Source organism: Coregonus clupeaformis, unplaced genomic scaffold, assembly GCF_020615455.1.
Source record: "Coregonus clupeaformis isolate EN_2021a unplaced genomic scaffold, ASM2061545v1 scaf0357, whole genome shotgun sequence".
NCBI classification, from domain to species: Eukaryota; Metazoa; Chordata; class Actinopteri; order Salmoniformes; family Salmonidae; genus Coregonus; species Coregonus clupeaformis.
In genome coordinates, this window is record NW_025533812.1 from 51,355 (window position 1) to 74,400 (window position 23,046).

General features: G+C 45.3%; 1 protein-coding gene across 1 annotated transcript in view; it reads left to right on the top strand.

Moving 5' to 3' along the window:
- The first annotated feature begins 328 nt into the window (after positions 1 to 328).
- The window catches only part of LOC121560995 (ecto-ADP-ribosyltransferase 4-like), a 91,467-nt gene continuing 68,749 nt past the window's right edge, over positions 329 to 23,046 (top strand). Inside the window, exon 1 of the mRNA XM_045215041.1 lies at positions 329 to 403. The gene's annotated coding sequence lies outside the window, so the exon portion shown is untranslated. The remainder of the gene's footprint in view (positions 404 to 23,046) is intronic.

A 23,046-nucleotide genomic window follows, 5' to 3' on the forward strand; every position in this document is an offset into this window, starting at 1 on the left:
CTTACTTAGGGGACTCTTCTCCAAGTTCATCTCTCTGTAGGTGATGGCTTTGTTATGGAAGGTTTGGGAATCGCTTCCTTTTAAGTGGTTATAGAATTTAACGGCTCTTTTCTGGATTTTGATAAGTAGCGGGTATTGGCCTAATTCTGCTCTGCATGCATTATTTGGTTCATTGTCTCTCTCTCTCTCTCTCAACTCGATTTGCTTTAATGGATGCGTAGTCTGGCAGCAACTCAACCCAGGATTTACAAGAAATCGCCTGACTGACTGGAAAGGGAACGCCTGTAACATGAGGATGACCAATCACTTCATGAGTACAACTACACCCCATATCTCTATAAAGCGTCAGCTGCATCTCCACTTGTAGACATACGATTCTAGATACCCAACACAACAGGCAAAGGTAAGGACGTCTATAAAGTTACTATTACAAGACAAAAGCCTGTTCCACATTCTTGTTGTATGTTCTGATATTACACATGGGTGTTCTTTCCATATTGACGAAGTTTAATATCTGTGAATCTTTTGGAAAGACTGCATATGCAATTTATTTTATACAAAGCCTTCTATAATATGTTTATTGTAACGAGAATAACTAATTAATACATGTAATTAGTAAATATAGGCATTATGATGTTGAAGTTATGATAAAGGCATTGTGATAATGCCATTATGATGTAGTCATTATGATAAAGGCATTGTGATAAAGACATTATGATGTTGGCGTTATGATAAAGGAATTGTGATAAAGACATTATGATGTTGGTGTTATGATAAAGGCATTGTGATAAAGACATTATGATGTTGACATTATGATAAAGGCATTATGATAAAGACATTATGATGTTGATATTATGATGTTGGCATTATGCACATTCCTAAAACGGGACTAATATGGACTTAAATATCTAATACACCTTCTGCATTTCTAATGATGGCAATGAATTAAATCATTTGAAGCCTGAAGTATAAAAGCTCTCTAACCCGTTCAAAGCTAGATTCCTTAATTGACACAAAAACATTAACCTGCATAGCTGATATTTTGGTGGTGTCTGAAGTTTGTAACAGCGTTGTAGCTGTCAAATCCGGGAGAAGCTGCTCTTGTGTTCATTATCACGAAGCCACTCCCATCCCACTCGCGTTAGAAGTTCAGAACGAGAAAGTGTAGGCTATATAGAAATTATGACGACCAAATTTAAAATCATTCAACTAAATAATGAGGATTTCTATCAGCCTAATCTAGGTGTAGATTACATTTTACATTGCAGTGATCTAACTTGTAAACAAGTTTACATGGGGATTTCTCTTAATACGACTTTAGGTATAATGCCGGTGGTATGATACCGGTGGTTTGTCAACCAACACTGATTATTTGAACGGCGATGTGCTCAGAGAAAGAACAACAAAAGCGCTGTCATCAGAAAACGGGAGGCGTAGATATCTTTCCATGTTTAGGTGGCTTAGTATTTGTCTTGATTTGTAATGAAAAGCAAAGACTAATTACATTTGAGAGTCTGCATATCACCCATCTCACTTGTTTTATCTGATACATCAACACCAAAATCATATTAACATTTGGAATTGAACCTCTAGCCATAGTTGGCTTCAGTCAAAATGTCTATGTACTTTGCTCTATTTTTCACTCTTCATATTTTCAGATACATTTTGTTATGTCACTTTCAGACCACAGCCTTGTCTTTCTAAAAAATACACTCTTATGGACAAACAGACAAGTGTTCCACCAGAAGGCGGCGCGATTTTGCATCATTGTGCATAGGAACAAGCATCACCAATAAATCACAGTTCAAACTCGTAGTCTGTTATAGTTGTTTTTACCTGTCTGTAGACTGCCGTGCATTTTCCAGGTACCACCAACATATGACCCTCATCTGCAATTGGCCTAAAAGGTATTCACAAGTTGATCATGACATGAAGCAATATAGGCCTATTTCAGCACAGGATGGACAGAGGAACATCAGTCCGTCCAGAGGATCAACTTGATTTTCGGCATAAACAAAATTTGGAAATGTGATCAGTGTGTTGTCAGAATCTCTATTCTGAATATTGTCATCTTAATTAAATCCTAGATCCCAGATATGATACAATAAATTAAATCCTTTGTCCCAGATTGGCATCAGGATTATACACACACACACACACACACACACACACACACACACACACACACACACACACACACACACACACACACACACACACAGTCTTGTACAGCTAACCTTGTGTGGACACAAAATTCAGTCCCATTCCAAATCCTATTTTCCCTAACCCCTAATCCTAAACCTAACCCTAACCCGTACTCTTACCCTAACCCTAACCGAAAAACCTTAACCCTAAACCTAACCCTAGCTCCTAACCCTAAACCTAACCCTAGCTCCAAACCCTAAACCTAACCCTAGCTCATAACCCTAACCCTTAACCTAATTCTAACCCTAACACTAATTCTAACCTTAACCCTAAACCCCCTAGAAATAGCGTTTGACCTCGTGTCCCCAGTTGGTCCAATTTTTGTTTGTTTACATTTCTTGTGGGGACTTCTGGTCACCCTACTGGACTTCTGGTCCCCACAAGAATAGTTAACACACACACACACACACACACACACACACACACACACACACACACACACACACACACACACACACATCATTCAGAGCTGTTCATCTCTGCTTCAAACGCTTAAAATTGACCAACAGCCTGCACTGTTCTACAATGATTGTGCCTGAAAAATGTTCTACTTGGGTACTCAAATGCACATTGTCAGGTAATTGCGCATACTGGAAGCATCGATTGCACAGGGTCGTGTTCAAGGAATGAATTACAGTTGAAGTAGTTGCCATGCGACTGTATCAATCAAATGAAGAATCTAGGCAATTTATAAAGAAATAAAAAAGCTTCTAGAGTGTGAAGAGAACATCATTTTTTTGAACTCCTTTCCTACACAGATCCAGTGTTGAGCAAAGTTGCAGCTGTCACAAACAATACAAACCAGTGTTAAACTTGTGAATATCAAACACTTCCACATTATTTGTTTTAATTATTTTTTTGTGATCACATTTCTGACTAAAGATATATTGTTCAGGGTAAACGTCACTGTAGAAATAATCCGGTTCTTAAATAAGTGGAATGTTACCCAGTTGTCCACCAGGTCTGTAGGAGAGTATTGTAGCCTACAAGCTCTACATGATTTGCTCAGGTCATCTGTGAAAGGACGGTTGAAGTCAACCAATCATCACAAGTTAAATTAACCGGTGTCTCTCAGCAACCACAGAGCTATATCCCTCCGGATGGCATTGATGCTCTCCTTGTCTCCAGAGGAGGACATGTTGGCCCCCAGGATAATGTGTTCTGCAAACTGAACAGGGGTTACACAGATCCCTTAAAAGGCATTCAAAGTAACTTTAAATTACTGCAGTAATAAATAACCATCCAAATACTCTGCAATGACAGTATACTTTTAAATAGTTGAATAATCTAACAAATCTATCATAACGAGTAAGAGGACTAACTTTACAAACAAAAACTCCACAGGAGAATCCATCAGTCTACAGGGGGTGGGGAAGACTGGAACATTTCCAAATGGATTATGGGCAGCTTTGTCTCTGCACAAAGTCACCAGAAGTTGAGAAGCAACACATGAATTTACATTTTCTTGTGAACTACAAAGAAGGTAACATATGTGACATGATCACACTTACTATTACTGACTGGGTACACACTGGTGGAATCAATGTTGTTTTCACGTCATTTGTAATGAAATTACGTTGAACCAACGTGGAATAGACGTTGAATTGCCTGTGCCCAGTGGGTAGTGTCCAGTGATGTTTGTTCACCGCCTCAAGCACAATGTACAAGATAGTGCAGATAGACATGGACACCCTGTTCCTAGCTCCTTACCAACTTTACAGTATTTTTTGTTGTTGTTGTGTTATTTCTTACATTATTTGCGTTTCTTGCTTTATTACTTACAGCCGGAAATATATTTTAGATATTAGATCGAAGGTCACTCACCAGCCTTTTGACCAGAAATTCGACTTTCCTGAATTGGATCCTTTGTTCGTACCCCCTGAGGCATTTCCACTCATCCCAGCCGACGGATACGGGGAATACGGAGTGGACTTTTAGTCTGACTCAGGAGGTGTGCATAGCATTCACCAGTTCCGAGTATATTACTCGCTAATGTTCAGTCTATGGACAATAAAGTGGAAGAGCTTAGGGCGAGGATCTCCTTCCAGAGAGACATCAGGGACTGTAACATACTCTGTTGTACGGTATCATGGCTCTCTACAGATATACTGTTCCCACCCATACAGCCAGCTGGGTTCTCAGTACATCGTGTGGACAGGAACTCAAGTCCTTTTGCTCCCCTGATCTGGAATAGCTCACTATCAAATGGCGAACGCATTACCACCCTAGAGAATTGTCTTCGGCCATCGTCACGGCCGTGTATATTCCCCCTCAAGCCAACACCGCGACGGCTCTCAAGGAACTACACTGGACTTTGTGCAAACTGGAAACCGCATATCCTGTGGCTGCATTTATTATAGCTGGGGACTTTAATAAAGTCTGAGGAAAACACTACCAACGTTTTATCAACACATCACCTGCGCTACCCACTCTTCAAAAGTCTGGACCATTGTTAATCCTCCTTCCAGGATGGCTATCAGGCCCTCCCCGCCCTCCCTTGAGCAAATCTGATCACGCTTCCATTCTGAGTTCATCAGGAAGTGCAATATATGGCAGCATTCGCGCAAAATTAAAAGTGTGAACCACTGCATTTAACCATGGCAAGGTGACTGGGAACATGGATGAGTACAAACAGTCCAGCTATGCACTCCATAACGCAATCGCACAGGCAAAATGTCAGTACAGAGACAAAGTGGAGTCACAATTAAAAGGCTCAGTCACAACACGTATGTGGCAGGGACTCCAGACAATCATGGATAACAAAGGGAAAACCAGCCACGTCGCGGACACCGACACCTTGCTCCCGGATAAGCTTAACACCTTCTTTGCACGCTTCGTGGAAAACAGAGTGCCGCCGACACTCATGAGGACTGTGAGCTCTCATTCTCCATGGATGACGTGAGTAAGACATTTAAGCGTGTTAACCCTCGCAAGACTGCCGGCCCAGACGGCATCCCTAGCCGCATCCTCAGAGCATGCGTAGACCAGCTGGCTCGAGTGTTTACAGACATATTCAATCTCTCCATGTCCCAGTCTGTTGTCCACACTTGCTTCAAAATGTCCACCATTGTTCCTGTACCCAAGAAAGCAAAGGTAACTGAACTGAATGACTGTCGCCCCGTGGCACTCACTTCTGTCATCGTGACATGCTTTGACAGGCTAGTTAAGGATCATATCACCTCCACCTTACCCAAAACCCTAGACCCAGTACAATTAGCATCGCCATCGCACTGCACACTTCCTTATCCCATCTGGACAAGAGGAATACCTATGTAAGAATGCTGTCCATTGACTACAGCTCAGCATTCAATAGCATAGTGCATTCCAAGCTCATCACTAAGCTCGGGGCCCTGGGTCTGAACCTTGCCCTTTGCAACCGGGACCTCTTGACTAGCCGCCCCCCAGTTGGTGAAGATAGGCAACAACATCTCCGCTACGCTGATCCTCAACAAGAGTGTGTGCTCAGCCCCCTCCTGTACTCCCTGTTCACCAATGACTGCGTGGCCACGCACCTCTCCAACTCAATCATCAAGTTTGCAGACGACACAACAGTGGTAGATGAACAACGACGAGACAGCCTACAGGGAGGAGGTGAGGGCCCTTGCAGAGTGGTGGCAGGAAAATAACCTCTTCCTCAGTGTGCCTTCTGTCTGTGTGGATGGACCATTTCAGGCTGTCAGTGATGTGCACGCCGAGGAACTTTAAGCTTTTCACCCATCCCATTGATGTGGATGGGGGCTTGCTCTTTCTGCTGTCTCCTGAAGTCCACGATAAGCTCCTTTGTTTTGTTCACGTTGAAGGAGTGGTTATTTTCCTGGCACCACTCCGCCAGGGCCCTCACCTCCTCCCTAGAGTTAGAAGAAATTCGGCTTGGCCCCTAAGACCCACACAAACTTCTACAGATGCACCATTGAGAGCATTCTGTCTGGCTTTATCACCGCCTGGTACGGCAACTGCCCCATTCGCAATCTCAGGGCTCTCCAGAGAGTGTTGAGGTCATCCTAACGCATCACACTGCCTGGCTTCCAGGACATCTACAGCACCCGCTGTCACAGGAAGGCCAAGGAGATCATAAAGGACCTCAGACACCCAAACCACAGCCTGTTCACCCAGCTACCATCAAAGCTGGGACCGAGAGACTGAAAAGCAACTTCTATCTCCATCAGACTGTTAAATAGTCACCACTAGCTGTTCTCCGCCAAGTACCCTGCCCTGAAAATGTGTCACTGTTACTAGCCGGCTACCACCCGGTACTCAACCGTGCACCTTACAGACTGTTGCCCTATATACATTGTCATTGAACACAAATCAATTGAATCATGTTTAGATAATGTTTTACCCACTTCATATATATACAGTGGGGAGAACAAGTATTTGATACACTGCCGATTTTGCAGGTTTTCCTACTTACAAAGCATGTAGAGGTCTGTCATTTTTATCATAGGTACACTTCAACTGTGAGAGACGGAATCTAAAACAAAATCCAGAAAATCACATTGTATGATTTTTAAGTAATTAATTTGCATTTTATTGCATGACATAAGTATTTGATCACCTACCAACCAGTAAGAATTCCGGCTCTCACAGACCTGTTAGTTTTTCTTTAAGAAGCTCTCCTGTTCTCCACTCATTACCTGTATTAACTGCACCTGTTTGAACTCGTTACCTGTATAAAAGACACCTGTCCACACATTCAATCAAATAGACTCCAACCTCTCCACAATGGCCAAGACCAGAGAGCTGTGTAAGGACATCAGGGATAAAATTGTAGACCTGCACAAGGCTGGGATGGGCTACAGGACAATAGGCAAGCAGCTTGGTGAGAAGGTAACAACTGTTGGTGCAATTATTAGAAAATGGAAGAAGTTCAAGATGACAGTCAATCACCCTCGGTCTGGGGCTCCATGCAAGATCTCACCTCGTTGGGCATCAATGACCATGAGGAAGGTGAGGGATCAGCCCAGAACTACACGGCAGGACCTGGTCAATGACCTGAAGAGAGCTGGGACCACAGTTTAAAAGAAAACCATTAGTAAAACACTACGCCGTCATGGATTAAAATCCTGCAGCGCACGCAAGGTCCCCCTGCTCAAGCCAGCGCATGTCCAGGCCTGTCTGAAGTTTGCCAATGACCATCTGGATGATCCAGAGGAGGAATGGGAGAAGGTCATGTGGTCTGATGAGACAATAATAGAGCTTTTTGGTCTAAACTCCACTCGCCGTGTTTGGAGGAAGAAGAAGGATGACTACAACCCCAAGAACACCATCCCAACCATGAAGCATGGAGGTGGAAACATCATTCTTTGGGGATGCTTTTCTGCAAAGGGGACAGGACGACTGCACCGTATTGAGGGGAGGATGGATGGGGCCATGTATCGCGAGATCTTGGCCAACAACCTCCTTCCCTCAGTAAGAGCATTGAAGATGGGTCGTGGCTGGGTCTTTCAGCATGACAACGATTCCGAATAACACAGCCAGGGCAACTAAGGAGTGGCTCTGTAAGAAGCATCTCAAGGTCCTGGAGTGGCCTAGCCAGTCTCCAGACCTGAACCCAATAGAAAATCTTTGGAGGGAGCTGAAAGTCCGTATTGCCCAGCGACAGCCCCGAAACCTGAAGGATCTGGAGAAGGTCTGTATGGAGGAGTGGGCCAAAATCCCTGCTGCAGTGTGTGCAAACCTGGTCAAGACCTACAGGAAACATATGATCTCTGTAATTGCAAACAAAGGTTTCTGTACCAAATATTAAGTTCTGCTTTTCTGATGGATCAGTTACTTATGTCATGCAATAAAATGCAAATTAATTACTTAAAAATCATACAATGTGATTTTCTGGATTTTTGTTTGAGATTCCGTCTCTCACAGTTGAAGTGTACCTATGATAAAAATTACAGACCTCTACATGCTTTGTAAGTAGGAAAACCTGCAAAATCGGCAGTGTATCAAATACTTGTTCTCCCCACTGTATACTGCATTATAGTCCACCCATACGTAAAAATGTATGCACACATGACTGTAAGTCGCTTTGGATAAAAGCGTCTGCTAAATGGCATATTATTATTATTATTATTATTAGTCAATGCCTATCCTATTTAACTTATCCTGTACACATATTTTCAATCCATATGCTGTCCATAATGTCTATGCATCCCATCATATATATATATATATATATATATATATTCCTGACCCTGACATTGCTAGTTCTAATATTTCTATACAGTATTTCTTAATTCCTTTATTTTATTTTTTGGATTTGCATGTATATTATTGTATTGTTGTTACTGACCGGTTGGAGCTAGGAACATAAGCATTTCGCTACACCCGCGATAACATCTGCTAAATACAGTGCATTCGGAAAGTATTCAGACCCGTTGACTTTTTCCACATTTAGTTACGTTACAGCCTTATTCTAATTTTTGTTTGTTTTTATTAATCTACACACAATACCCCATAATGACAAAACAGGTTTTTAGATATGTTTGCAAATGTATTAAAAATAAAAAACTGATATCACATTTACATAAGTATTCAGACCCTTTACTCAGTACTTTGTTGAAGCACCTTTGGTAGTGATTACAGCCTCGAGTCTTCTTGGGTATGACACTACAAGCTTGGCACACCTGTATTTTGGGAGTTTCTCCATTCTTCTCTGCAGATGCTCTCAAGCTCTGTCAGATTGGATGGGGAGTGTCGCTGCACAGCTATTTTCAGGTCTCTCCAGAGATGTTCGATCGGGTTCAAGTCTGGGCTCTGATGGTCCACTCAAGGACATTCAGATACGTGTCCTGAAGCCACTCCTGCATTGTCTTGGCTGTGTGCTTAGGGTCGTTGTCCCAGTTGGAAGGTGAACCTTCTCCCCAGTCTGATGTCCTGAGCGCTCTGGAGCAGGTTTTTCATCAAAGATCTCTCTGTACTCCGTTCATCTTTCCCTCGATCCTGACTAGTGTCCCAGTCCCTGCCGCTGAAAAACATTCCCACAGCATGATACTGCCAGCACCATGCTTCCCTATAGGGATGATGTCAGGTTTCCTCCAGACGTGACACTTGGCATTCAGGCCAAAGAGTTCAATCTTGGTTTCATCAGACCAGAGAAACTTGTTTCTCATGGTCTGAGAGTCCTCTAGGTGCCTTTTGGCAAACTCCAAGCGGGCTGTCATGTGCCTTTTACTGAGGATAGGCTTCCGTCTGGCCATTCGACCATAAAGGCCTGATTGGTGCAGTGCTGCAGAGATGGTTGTCCTTCTGGATGTCATAAGGTGCTGAAGGTGGGTGTGGTGTATGAATCAGGCACAGGACGCAGAGGCTCAGTTCAAAGGCTTTAGTGCAAAATTCACACAAACAAAAGCACAATAAGCCTGAAGGCGAATACAATGCGCACACAGGCGACAAAATAAACGGCGCACAAAACATGTGCAAAGTAATCACTCCAAAACACTGGAGGGAAATAGTAGCTCCAACACGTAACAGAGGCGCAATCACACACAAACACAGACACACACAACGAGAACTAAATAGAACACTAACGAGTACTAACTAGACACAGGTGTACAACATTAAGACCAAACCAAACGAACATGAAACATAGATCGGTGGCAGCTAGTACTCCGGGGACGACGACCGCCGAAGCCTGCCCGAACCAGGAGGAGGAGCAGCCTCGGCGAAACCGTGACAGTACCCCCCCTTGACGCGCGGCTCCAGCCGTGCGCCGACCCCGGCCTCGGGGACGACCAGGAGGACGCGGAGCAGGGCGCGCGGGATGGTCCCGGTGGAACTCCGACAGGAGAGATGGGTCTAGGATGTCCCTCCGCGGCACCCAGCACCGCTCCTCCGGGCCGTACCCCTCCCACTCCACGAGATACTGGAGACCCCCATCCGGGCGTCTGGAGTCCAAGATGGACCTAACGGTGTACGCCGGAGCCCCCTCGATGTCCAATGGGGGCGGAGGAGTCTCTCCTATCTCATTGTCCTGGAGTGGACCAGCTACCACCGGCCTGAGAAGAGACACATGGAACGAGGGGTTAATATTCTTATATTCAACAGGTAGATGTAACTTATAACACACCTCGTTCAATCTTCTCAGGACTTTAAAGGGGCCCCACAAACCGCCGACCCAGCTTCCGGCAGGGCAGGCGGAGGGGTAGGTTTCTGGTAGAGAGCCAGACTCGATCTCCGGGTGCGTACACCGGCCCCTCACTGCGGTGGAGATCGGCGCTCGCCTTGTGACGACGGACGGCCCGCTGCAGGTGGACGTGGGCAGCGTTCCACGTCTCTTCCGAGCGCCTCATCCAATCATCCACCGCAGGGGCCTCGATCTGGCTCTGCTTCCACGGTGCCAGAACCGGCTGGTAACCTAATACACATTGGAAAGGGGTTAGGTTGGTAGAGGAGTGGCGGAGAGAATTCTGGGCCATCTCGGCCCAGGGAATGTAACGCGCCCACTCCTCAGGCCGGTCCTGGCAATACGACCTCAGAAACGTACCCACATCCTGGTTTACACGTTCTACCTGCCTGTTACTCTCCGGGTGGTACCCCGAGGTAAGGCTAACCGAGACCCCCAACCGCTCCATAAACGCTCTCCACACCCGGGAGGTAAACTGGGGGCCTCGATCAGACACTATATCCTCGGGGACCCCGTAATGCCGGAAGACGTGGGTAAATAGGGCCTCAGCAGTCTGTAGGGCAGTAGGAAGACCCGACATAGGGAGAAGACGACAGGCCTTAGAGAACCGGTCCACAACGACCAGGATGGTGGTATTCCCCTGAGAGAGGGGAAAGTCTGTTACAAAATCCACCGAGAGGTGGGACCATGGTCGTTGTGGAACGGGTAGGGGCTGTAACTTACCCCTGGGCAGATGTCGGAGCGCCTTAGACTGGGCGCACACCGAGCAGGAGGAGACATAAACCCTCACATCCCTAGCCAAAGTGGGCCACCAGTATTTAGTGCTAAGGCAATGCACTGTCCGGCCGATACCCGGATGTCCAGAGGAGGGTGACGTGTGAGCCCAGTAAATGAGTCGATCCCGAATCTCGAGCGGAACGTACCTCCGACCCTCAGGACACTGTGGAGGGCTGGGGTCGGTACGCAACGCTCGCTCGATTTCGGAATCGACCTCCCACACCACCGGTGCCACAAGGAAAGACTCCGGTAGTATGGGAGTGGGCTCAACGGACCTCTCCTCCGTGTCATACCGCCGGGACAGCGCATCTGCCTTACCATTCTGGGACCCAGGGATGTACGTGATTTTAAATACGAACCTGGTGAGAAACATACTCCATCGAGCCTGGCGAGGGTTCAGTCTCCTCGCTGCCCGGATGTACTCCAGGTTCCGATGGTCAGTCAAAATGAGGAAAGGGTGTTGAGCCCCCTCAAGCCAATGCCTCCACACCTTAAGGGCTTGAACTACAGCTAACAGCTCCCTGTCCCCAACGTCATAGTTACGCTCCGCCGGGCTGAGCTTCTTAGAGTAAAAAGCACAGGGGCGGAGTTTAGGTGGCGTGCCGGACCGTTGAGAGAGAACGGCCCCTATACCAGCCTCAGACGCGTCTACCTCAACCTGAAAGGGTAATGCGGGATCCGGATGCGCCAGCACCGGAGCCCGACGTAAACAGGTCCTTCAGTCTCCTAAAGGCCCTGTCCGCATCGGGCTGACCACTGCAGTCGCACCGGACCCCCCTTCAGAAGGGACGTGATGGGAGCTGCCACCTGTCCAAAACCCCGGATAAACCTCCGGTAGTAATTCGCAAAGCCCAAAAACTGCTGCACCTCTTTTACAGTAGTTGGGGTTTGCCAATTACGCACAGCGGACACACAATCCACCTCCATTCTCACCCCTGACGCGGACAACCGATAACCCAAAAAGGAGACCAACTCCTGGAAAAACAGACATTTCTCTGCCTTGACATATAGGTCGTGTTCCAACAGCCTCCTCAATACACGACGTACCAGGGTTATATGCTCGGCTCGGGTAGACGAGTACACCAGAATGTCATCAATGTACACGACCACCCCTTGTCCCTGCATATCCCGGAAAATCTCATCTACGAAGGATTGGAAGACTGATGGAGCATTCATCAACCCATATGGCATGACGAGATATTCGAAATGACCTGACGTGGTACTAAACGCTGTCTTCCATTCGTCACCCTCCCTAATGCGCACCAAGTTATACGCGCTCCTGAGATCCAGTTTTGTGAAAAACCGCACTCCATGCAATGACTCCGTCATGGTCGCAATCAGAGGGAGTGGATAACTGTATTTCACAGTAATCTGATTGAGACCACGGTAATCAATGCACGGGCGCAACCCTCCATCTTTCTTTTTCACAAAAAGAAGCTCGAGGAGGCGGGAGAAGTGGAGGGCCGAATGTATCCCTGTCTCAAAGATTCGGCTATGTAAGTCTCCATAGCTTTTCTCTCCTCTTGAGACAAAGGATACACATGGCTCCGTGGGAGCGCTGCTCCTGCCTGGAGATCAATCGCACAATCCCCCTGTCTATGAGGAGGCAACTGCGTCGCCCTAGTTTTGCTAAACACGAGAGCTAAATCCCCATATTCAGGCGGAATGTGCAGTGCGGGCACTTGGTTTGGACTCTCCACCGAAGTCGCCCCCACGGAAACACCCAGACATCGCCCCTCGCACTGAGCAGACCACCCATCGAGAGCCCTCTGTTGCCACGAAATAGCAGGGTTGTGGGTGCTTAACCAGGAATCCCCAGCACCACTGGGTACGCAGGAGAGTCGATCAGATACAGCTGTATAGTCTCCTCATGACCCCCCTGCGCACACATCCGAAGTGGCGCTGTGATCTCCCTGATCAACCCCGACCCCAACGGACGGCTATCTAAGGCGTGAACGGGAAAAGGTTTGTGAACAGGTAGGAGAGGGATCCCTAACTCAAAACAAAACTTCCGATCAACAAAATTCCCAGCTGCGCCTGAATCTACGAGCGCCTTATGCTGGGAATGAGGTGCAACCTGTGGAAAACACACAGGTATGCAAAAGTGCGCAACAGAAAGCTCTGGGTAAGTGGGACGTCTACTCACCTGGGAGGCCCCCCCAGTGCGTGGCCTGTTGTCTTCTCCCCCGGAGAACCCTCCCCAGCACCTGGCCGCAGTGTGCCCTCCACGACCGCACTTGGTGCAGGAGACAGGCCCCCTCGGGCTCCTCCTACTCCGTTCTCTAGCGCCGGCACCCCCGAGCTCCATAGGGCTCGGCTCGGAGGCGCCGGAGGGCGGAATGGACGGACTCCCCTCGGGACGTCCACGGGTGGCCAGCAGGGTGTCCAGACGGATGGACATATCGACCAACTGGTCGAATGTAAGATGGGTATCCCTGCAGGCCAACTCACGTTGAACGTCCTCTCGTAGGTTACATCGAAAATGGTCGATGAGAGCCCGTTCATTCCACCCTGCATCAGCCGCTAGAGTCCGGTACTCTAGAGCGAACGCCTGCGCGCTCCTCCTCCCCTGTCTCAACTGGACTAGACGCTCCCCCGCCGCTTTGCCCTCAGGTGGATGGTCGAACACGGCCTTGAAGCGGCGGGAGAACTCTGCGTAGGTCATGGTGTTGGCGTCCATTCTCCTCCACTCGGCGTTAGCCCACTCCAACGCCTTGCCCGTGAGACAGGAGATGAGGGCGGAAACGCTCTCGTGTCCCGAGGGCACCGGATGTACAGTGGCCAGGTAGAGCTCCACCTGCAGGAGGAACCCCTGACACCCGGCAGCTGTTCCGTCATACGCCCTCGGGAGCGAGAGCCGAATCCCCCTGGGTTCCGAACCTAGGACTGGTGGACCGACCGATGGGGTGGGCAGGGTAGGTGGAGGTGTGGGTACCCGGCTGGCCTCCCATCGGTGCAAGGTGTAGATTACCTCCTGTAGAGCGGTCTCCAGTTGTCGAATCTGGCCATCTTGTCCACGGATATGCTCCTCGAGCGACACTGTCACGGTTTCTGCCGATCCTGCTGATTCCATTGTGGTGTGTGATTCTGTCATAAGGTGCTGAAGGTGGGTGTGGTGTATGAATCAGGCGCAGGACGCAGAGGCTCAGTTCAAAGGCTTTAGTGCAAAATTCACACAAACAAAAGCACAATAAGCCTGAAGGCGAATACAAGGCACACACAGGCGACAAAATAAACGGCGCACAAAACATGTGCAAAGTAATCACTCCAAAACACTGGAGGGAAATAGTAGCTCCAACACGTAACAGAGGCGCAATCACACACATACACAGACACACACAACGAGAACTAAATAGAACACTAACGAGTACTAACTAGACACAGGTATACAACATTAAGACCAAACCAAACGAACATGAAACATAGATCGGTGGCAGCTAGTACTCCGGGGACGACGACCGCCGAAGCCTGCCCGAACCAGGAGGAGGAGCAGCCTCGGCCGAAACCGTGACACTGGAAGGTTCTCCCATCTCCACAGAGGAACTCTGGAGCTCTGTCAGAGTGACCATCGGGTTCTTGGTCACCTCCCCGACCAAGGCCCTTCTCCCCCGATTGCTCAGTTTGGCAGGGCATTCTGAAAAAAAATGATTGGATCAGCTGATGATGGTCGACAATATCACAAGGCCTAACTAAACAGCTGGATACCAACTGTGCACCCAACAGGTAGGTCTACACATAGCCTATTGAAGAACCACGCAAGTTAGGTGACTCTTTCAGTTAGAAACATTTGATTTTGCACAGGCCTACTTCCTTTTGGATTTGTGTGTCCATGAAAACAGTTTTCACGGCGTAGCCTAAAATATATATATGAAGATTTGATAAAGAGGTGACGCTGTTAATAGCGTACCATCTCATGGACTCAGCAAGGTTTCAGAACATTCACAACTAGCCACAATAAGATCACAGTCATCTGGACACGTTCCTATGTGCAGTGCAGGTCAGTCATATTACCCTCTCCTTTTCACATCGAAAAAATGCAAGTGGTAGCCTATTGAGAGCAGTTGTGGGCCGTTGATTGTCTGAATACCCGGGGCGCGAGATGGTTAGAGTTGTGAACAAAGCAGCATGACAGAAATATAATGCTAAGTTTTTGAAATACCGTTAATTTCTTTGAGAAGATATATAAAGCAATATGTGCATTTGAACAACAGCATAAATACAACTATTTCACTTTTGCATGTAAAAAAAAAAACGAATGAATGACCACTGCTGCACATGCTGCCACTGTTTTGAACAGATTAGATTATACTATTTAGAACAAGTAGCCAGCTGACAAATGAACCAGGGAGAACACAACCATCAGATGCAATAAGTGAAAACACATTATCTAACTGGGATAGCTTGCTAACATAATGTCACGTTCATTCTGAAATAACTTCATATTTTCAAGTTAGTCAGATAAGAGTTTAGAAAGACTTGACATTGGCATGGCAGCTAACTATCTAGCAAGCTACCAGCCAGCTATGGCTCTCTAGCTGCTTATCAAAGTTAGATAACTGGATAATTTGACCCAAAAAATCAAATCTACCAAACTATTTCTTAATGTTTCTAAAAATTACTGTAGCTGGCTAATTAATTAGATCATGCTTTGTGATGAACACAGTTTTATGCTGTTTTAATCTACACAACATGTTGCCCTGTCACCTACAGTAGAACATGATAAACAACATCTGGGGAAAACAATCAAATTGGCCATTCTTTTTGTCCTACCAGACGAGGTCCTTCGACTCGTTTTGGATATATTTGTCCGGTTTATCAAGTCCCAGGCTCCCATGAATGTTATGATTATTTATTTACAAGTTAATGACAATTTGCTTTTTGCTTTAGCGCTACCTGATAGAGTAGATGTAGTCACGTGCAGAAATAAGCTGTCTGGTGCGAGAGTCAATGCTATCAAGGATCCTTGGGATGTCCCTACCCTATTGATGTTAAAATTCTAAATGTTTAAGGGATAAGGTTAGAGTTAGTTGTTAAGGGTTATGGTTATGGTTAAGGTTAGGGTTAGGGTAAGGGTAGGGGCTAAGGTTAGCCTAGGTTTAGGGTTTAGGCTACGGACGTCCCAAGACAGATATCACCGACCCTGGCATGAGAGACTCATTGGGAGGAGGAGACTTGGGCAATCCCAGAAGTTCTGACTAAGCGCACATTTGACCAGGACGGTCTGTTTACTTTGTGCTGTTCTAATTTATACTATGAAATCCTGTGATTTCATTGGGGACGTTTTCCCTCATATTAAATAGCTGGCAACACAATCCAAGCAATGTTCTCATCATAAGTGGGGCACCGCCCCTAACGTCCTAATGGGCGAGCCGTCGCTGATTGATACATAAGCTGTTGGTGCTGATCACTATAGCCTGATACTTATTACATTATTAGTAGGTAGAAATAATATGTATTTATATGTTTTTTTAATGTATTAATTAATGTAATAGTAGGCTTATGGATTACATTTTTGAAGTTATTCGCCCAACCCTGTTTTATTTATTTTGTCTATAAGGAAGGCAATGAATGCAGTATATTTGTATTAATTTATTTTATGCAATATTCTGCCCGTATGAACACATTTATTTTAGGGCATAAGTGAACCAATGTCAAATCAAATCAAATGTATTGGTCACATACAGATGTTATTGCGAGTGTAGCGAAATGCTTGTACTTCTAGTTCCGACAGTGCAGCAATATCTAGCAAGTAATATCTAACAGTTCCACAACAAAAACCTAATACACACAAATCTAAGTAAAGGAATGGTATAAGAATATATAAATATATGGATGAGCAATGTCATTATCAGAGCGGCATAGGCTGAGATGCAATAGATAGTATATAATACAGTATATACATATGAGATGGGTGATGCAAGATATGTAAACATTAAAGTGGCATTATTAAAGTGACTAGAGTTCCATTTATTAAAGTGGCCAGTGATTTTCAAGTCTGTATGTGCTAGTGATTGCTGTTTAAGAGTCTGATGGCCTTGAGATAGAAGCTGTTTTTCAGGCTCTCGGTCCCAGCTTTGATGCACCTGTACTGTCCTCGCCTTCTGGATGTTAGCGGGGTGAACAGGCAGTGGCTCAGGCGGTAGTTGTCCTTGATTATCTTTTTGGCCTTCCTGTGACATCAGGTGCTGTAGGTGTCCTGGAGGGCAGGTAGTTTGCCCCCGGTGAGGCGTTGTGCAGACCGCACCACCCTCTGGAGAGCCCTGTGGTTGTGGGCGGTGAAGTTGCCGTACCAGTCGGTGATACAGCCCGACAGAATGCTCTCCATTGTGCATCTGTAAAAGTTTGTGAGGGTTTTAGGTGACAGGCCAAATGTCTTCAGCCTCCTGAGGTTGAAGAGGCGGTGTTGCGCCTTCTTCACCACACTCTCTGTGTGGGTTGACCATTTCAGTTTGTCAGTGATGTGTACCCCGAGAGCCCTCACCTCCTCCCTGTAGGCTGTCTCGTCATTGTTGGTAATCAAGCCTACTACTGTTGTGTCGTCTGCAAACTTGATGATTGAGTTGGAGGCGTGCTTGGCAACGCCGTCATGGGTGAACAGGGAGTACAGGAGGGGGCTGAGCACACACCCTATTGGGGCCCCAGTGTTGAGGATCAGCGAAGTGGACATGTTGTTTCCAACCTTCACCACCTGGGGGCGACCCGTCAGGAAGTCCAGTACCCAAATGCACAGGGCGGGGTTGAGATGCAGGGCCTCAAGCTTGATGATGAGCTTGGAGGGTACTATGGTGTTGAATGCTGAGCTTTTGTCAATGAACAGCATTCTTACATAGGTATTCCACTTGTCCAGATGGGATAGGGCAGTATGCAGTTTGATGGTGATTGCATCGTCTGTGGACCTATTGGGGCGGTATGCAAATTGAAGTGGGTCTAGGGTGGCAGGTAAGGTAGAGGTGATATGATCCTTAACTAGTCTGGTCAAGACCTACAGGAAACGTATGATTTCTGTAATTGCAAACAAAGGTTTCTGTACCAAATATTAAGTTCTGCTTTTCTTATGTATCAAATACTTATGTCATGCAATAAAATGCATATTAATTACTTAAAAATCATACAATGTGATTTTCTGGATTTTTGTTTTAGATTCCGTCTCTCACAGTTGAAGTGTACCAATGATAAAAATTACAGACCTCTACATGCTTTGTAAGTAGGAAAACCTGCAAAATCGGCAGTGTATCAAATACTTGTTCTCCCCACTGTATATAACCTATAGGCTATTTAGTGTGGTGTGGTGTCAATCACATGATCAATAGCCTATAGGCTATTTAGTGTGGTGTCAATCACATGATCTATAACCTATAGGCTATTTAGTGTTGTCTCAATCACATGATCCATAGCCTATAGACATTTTCGGGTTTTTATTTATGGTGTAAATAAAACTACATTACACACTGCAATGGATATTCCAACCCTGAGCCCCGGGCGGCTCTGCTCTTGCCGATCAAAACCTTATTTTGTACTGCCTAACCAACGCTGTGCTGTGCAGGCCTACAGTGGCTGTTCAGGAGGAGAGTCCAACCATTATTCAGCTCGTTGTGCTGAAAGTAGGCAAAGAGTCTTCATTTTAATTAGACTTTAACAACAAGAGGGCCTTGTGTTGGAGACTATGTCTTCCTATGTGCCGTTTTAGAAACTGTTCTTCGTCCTGTACCTTAAACATTTGAATTAGACTTTAACAACAGCAGGGCTTTGTGTTGGAGACTATGTCTTCCTATTGACAAACAAAATGAGGCTATCGGCTGCTATATCCATGGATTGTAAGTTAATGCTGACATTTTCTGCTTCAGTAGGCCTACTGGAAAAGCAGACCTAACTTTTGAAAGTACCATGCTAAGATTGACACGTCAGATTTCATTATTTGCAAACAGGGACAGTTTCGTTGCAAACAAGACAATGAGTTGACATTGGAGAAAGATAAGATGAACACATACAGTGAGGGAAAAATGTATTTGATCCCCTGCTGATATTGTACGTTTGCCCACTGACAAAGACATGATCAGTCTATAATTTTAATGGTAGGTTTATTTGAACAGTGAGAGACAGAATAACAACAAAAAATCCAGAAAAACGCATGTCAAAAATGTTATAAATTGATTTGCATTTTAATGAGGGAAATAAGTATTTGACCCCACTGCAAAACATGACTTAGTACTTGGTGGCAAAACCCTTGTTGGCAATCACAGAGGTCAGACGTTTCTTGTAGTTGGCCACCAGGTTTGCACACATCTCAGGAAGGATTTTGTCCCACTCCTCTTTGCAGATCTTCTCCAAGTCATTAAGGTTTCGAGGCTGACGTTTGGCAACTCGAACCTTCAGCTCCCTCCACAGATTTTCTATGGGATTAAGGTCTGGAGACTGGCTAGGCCACTCCAGGACCTTAATGTGCTTCTTCTTGAGCCACTCCTTTGTTGCCTTGGCCGTGTGTTTTGGGTCATTGTCATGCTGGAATACCCATCCACGACCCATTTTCAATGCCCTGGCTGAGGGAAGAAGGTTCTCAACCAATATTTGACGGTACATGGCTCTGTCCATCGTCCCTTTGATGCAGTGAAGTTGTCCTGTCCCCTTAGCAGAAAAACACCCCCAAAGCATAATGTTTCCACCTCCATGTTTGACGGTGGGGATGGTGTTCTTGGGGTCATAGGCAGCATTCCTCCTCCTCCAAACACGGCGAGTTGAGTTGATGCCAAAGAGCTCGATTTTGGTCTCATCTGACCACAACACTTTCACCCAGTTCTCCTCTGAATCATTCAGATGTTCATTGGCAAACTTCAGACGGCCCTGTATATGTGCTTTCTTGAGCAGGGGGACCTTGCGGGCGCTGCAGGATTTCAGTCCTTCACGGCGTAGTGTGTTACCAATTGTTTTCTTGGTGACTATGGTCCCAGCTGCCTTGAGATCATTGACAAGATCCTCCCGTGTAGTTCTGAGCTGATTCCTCACTGTTTTCATGATCAATGCAACTCCACGAGGTGAGATGTTGCATGGAGCCCCAGGCCGATGGAGATTGACAGTTCTTTTGTGTTTCTTCCATTTGCGAATAATCGCACAAACTGTTGTCACCTTCTCACCAAGCTGCTTGGCGATGGTCTTGTAGCCCATTCCAGCCTTGTGTCGGTCTACAATCTTGTCCCTGACATCCTTGGAGAGCTCTTTGGTGTTGGCCATGGTGGAGAGTTTGGAATCTGATTGATTGATTGCTTCTGTGGACAGGTGTCTTTTATACAGGTAACAAACTGAGATTAGGAGCACTCCATTTAAGAGTGTGCTCCTAATCTCAGCTCGTTACCTGTATAAAAGACACCTGGGAGCCAGAAATCTTTTTGATTGAGAGGGGGTCAAATACTTATTTCCCTCATTAAAATGCAAATCAATTTATAACATTTTTTACATGCGTTTTCTGGATTTTTTTGTTGTTATTCTGTCTCTCACTGTTCAAATAAACCTACCATTAAAATTATAGACTGATCATTTCTTTGTCAGTGGGCAAACATACAAAATCAGCAGGGGATCAAATACTTTTTTCCCTCACTGTAGGCCTATCTCTCTGTCCATTCTTAGCCTGTAATTTTGGTACTTTGTGTGGCAGTTAAAAATATTCTGCTAATATGTAAAATGACGTAGAATTGCATAAAATGTTTACAAAATGATATTTTTTTATTCTATTCTTGATACTGTTGTGAAATTTCTTGAGATTAAATGGTTTTAGTCGTATAATTTCTTGAGATGAAATGGTTTTAGTCGTGTAATTTCTTGAGATGAAATGGTTTTAGTCGTGTAATTTCTGACACGTTGATACAAATATTGTTTACTTGTATTTAATATTCCTCTGCCAGTGAATTGGCATTTGTTAGCATGTGCACCACATTTTTTGTTAAAACCAATAAAGAAAAATAATTGAGCAATATTTATTGTCCTATTTATTTTAAGATGAGTTGAAGATGAACCAAACTGAAAAATAAAGTAACTTTAAGGTTCTCTTTCAGTCAAGACCTCAATGTCACCTTATGGTACGGTTTAGAACTTTCTTACCACAGTCATAAACATGGTAATGATTTACTAATATAACAGAGAGATCCAAAGAGTTTGATTGTAGAAATCCAAAGGACAATTTAATACAGGTCAGTGCTTCTCTCTTTTCAATTACCATCTTTGGTTCAGGCCTATCACTGGACCTGTTGTTGAATCAAGAGCTTTAATATATTTTACTGACAAAGTTCTTGACATTTTCCGGATTGACTGACCTTCATGTCTTAAAGTAATGATGGACTGTCGTTTCTCTTTGCTTATTTGAGCTGTTCTTGCCATAATACGGACTTAGAATTTTACCAAATAAGGCTAGCTTCTGTATACCCCCACTACCTTGTCACAACACAACTGATTGGCTCAAACGCATTAAGAAGGAAAGAAATTCCACAAATTAACTTTAAACAAGGCACACCATCATTAAGTTTGCCGATGACACAACAGTGGTAGGCCTGATGAGATAGCCTATAGGGAGGAGGTCATAGACCTGGCCATATGGTGCTAGGATAACAACCTCTCCCTCAACGTGATCAAGACAAAGGAGATGATTGATGACAACAGGAAAAGGAGGACCGAGCACGCACCCATTCTCATTGACGGGCTGTAGTGGAGTAGGTTGAGAGCTTTAAGTTCCTTGCTGTCCACATCACCAACAAACTATTAGGGTCCAAACACACCAAGACAGTCGTGAAGAGGGCACGACAAAGCCTATTCCCCCTCAGGAGACTGAAAAGATTTGGCATGGGTCCTCAGATCCTCAAAGTTTTACAGCTGCACCATCGAGATCATTCTGACTGTTTGCATCACCACCTGGTATGGCAACTGCTCAGCCTCCGACCGCAATGCACTACAGAGGGTAGTGCGTACGACCCAGTACATCACTGTGGCCAAGTTTCCTGCCATCCAGGACCTCTATACCAGGTGGTGTCAGAGGAAGGCCCAAAAATTGCCCAAGACTCCAGCTACCCTAGTCATAGACTGTTTTCTCTGCTACCGCACAGCAAGCGATACCGCAGCGTCAAGTCTAGGTCCAAAAGGCTTAACAGCTTCTACCCCCAAGCCATAAGACTCCTGAACAGCTAATCAAATGGCTACCCGGACTATTTGCATTGTCGTTAAGGGCTTGTAAGTAAGCATTTCACTGTAAGGTCTACAGCGGTTGTATTCGGCGCATGTGACAAATACAATTTGATTTGATTTGTTTTATATTCCCCATTATGTTACTGATTCCCTCCCACCCCATCAATATTGTGTTGTAGGGGTGCTAGGCCATAAGTTGGAGAATTTTGTATTTTTCAAAAACCTGCTATTTTTGTCTGCATATCTAACCATACCTCTTGAGCTGTCTGTATCCTCCTGACTGGTGGTTCTATTTTTTTTTTTTATAAATATGCTGCATCTCTGCTAAAATATGGGTAAAATATTGAAAGGAATGTGAGTCTTATTCAGTACATTTAGTTATTGCTTGCTTTTCTAAAGTATACCAACCTAGCCAGCAGGCATGCCAGCTAAGATAATTAGACAAGCTAGCTACTCTAACTTTATTGATAGCCTGAAATGGCTACGTGGTAGCTAGTTATGAGGTTGGGAAATTGGGAACCTATTTGGGCTAAAGCCAACTTCATATATTGTGGCTAGTAGTATTAGAGAAGGAAAAAAAAAACAGTTTATATATATAGATTTTAAACTGGACAAATGTGAGGGGGCACAAGCCCCTGTTCCCCCTATGGGCATGACACCTCTGATGGTAAGTTCTGATTTGTTGTCATGTGCACTGGAACTTGTGTTGAAAGCAATAAAGAAAAGCATTGAGCAATATATCTCCTGTCCTCTTGATCCACCATGTGTAAATCTGGTATAAA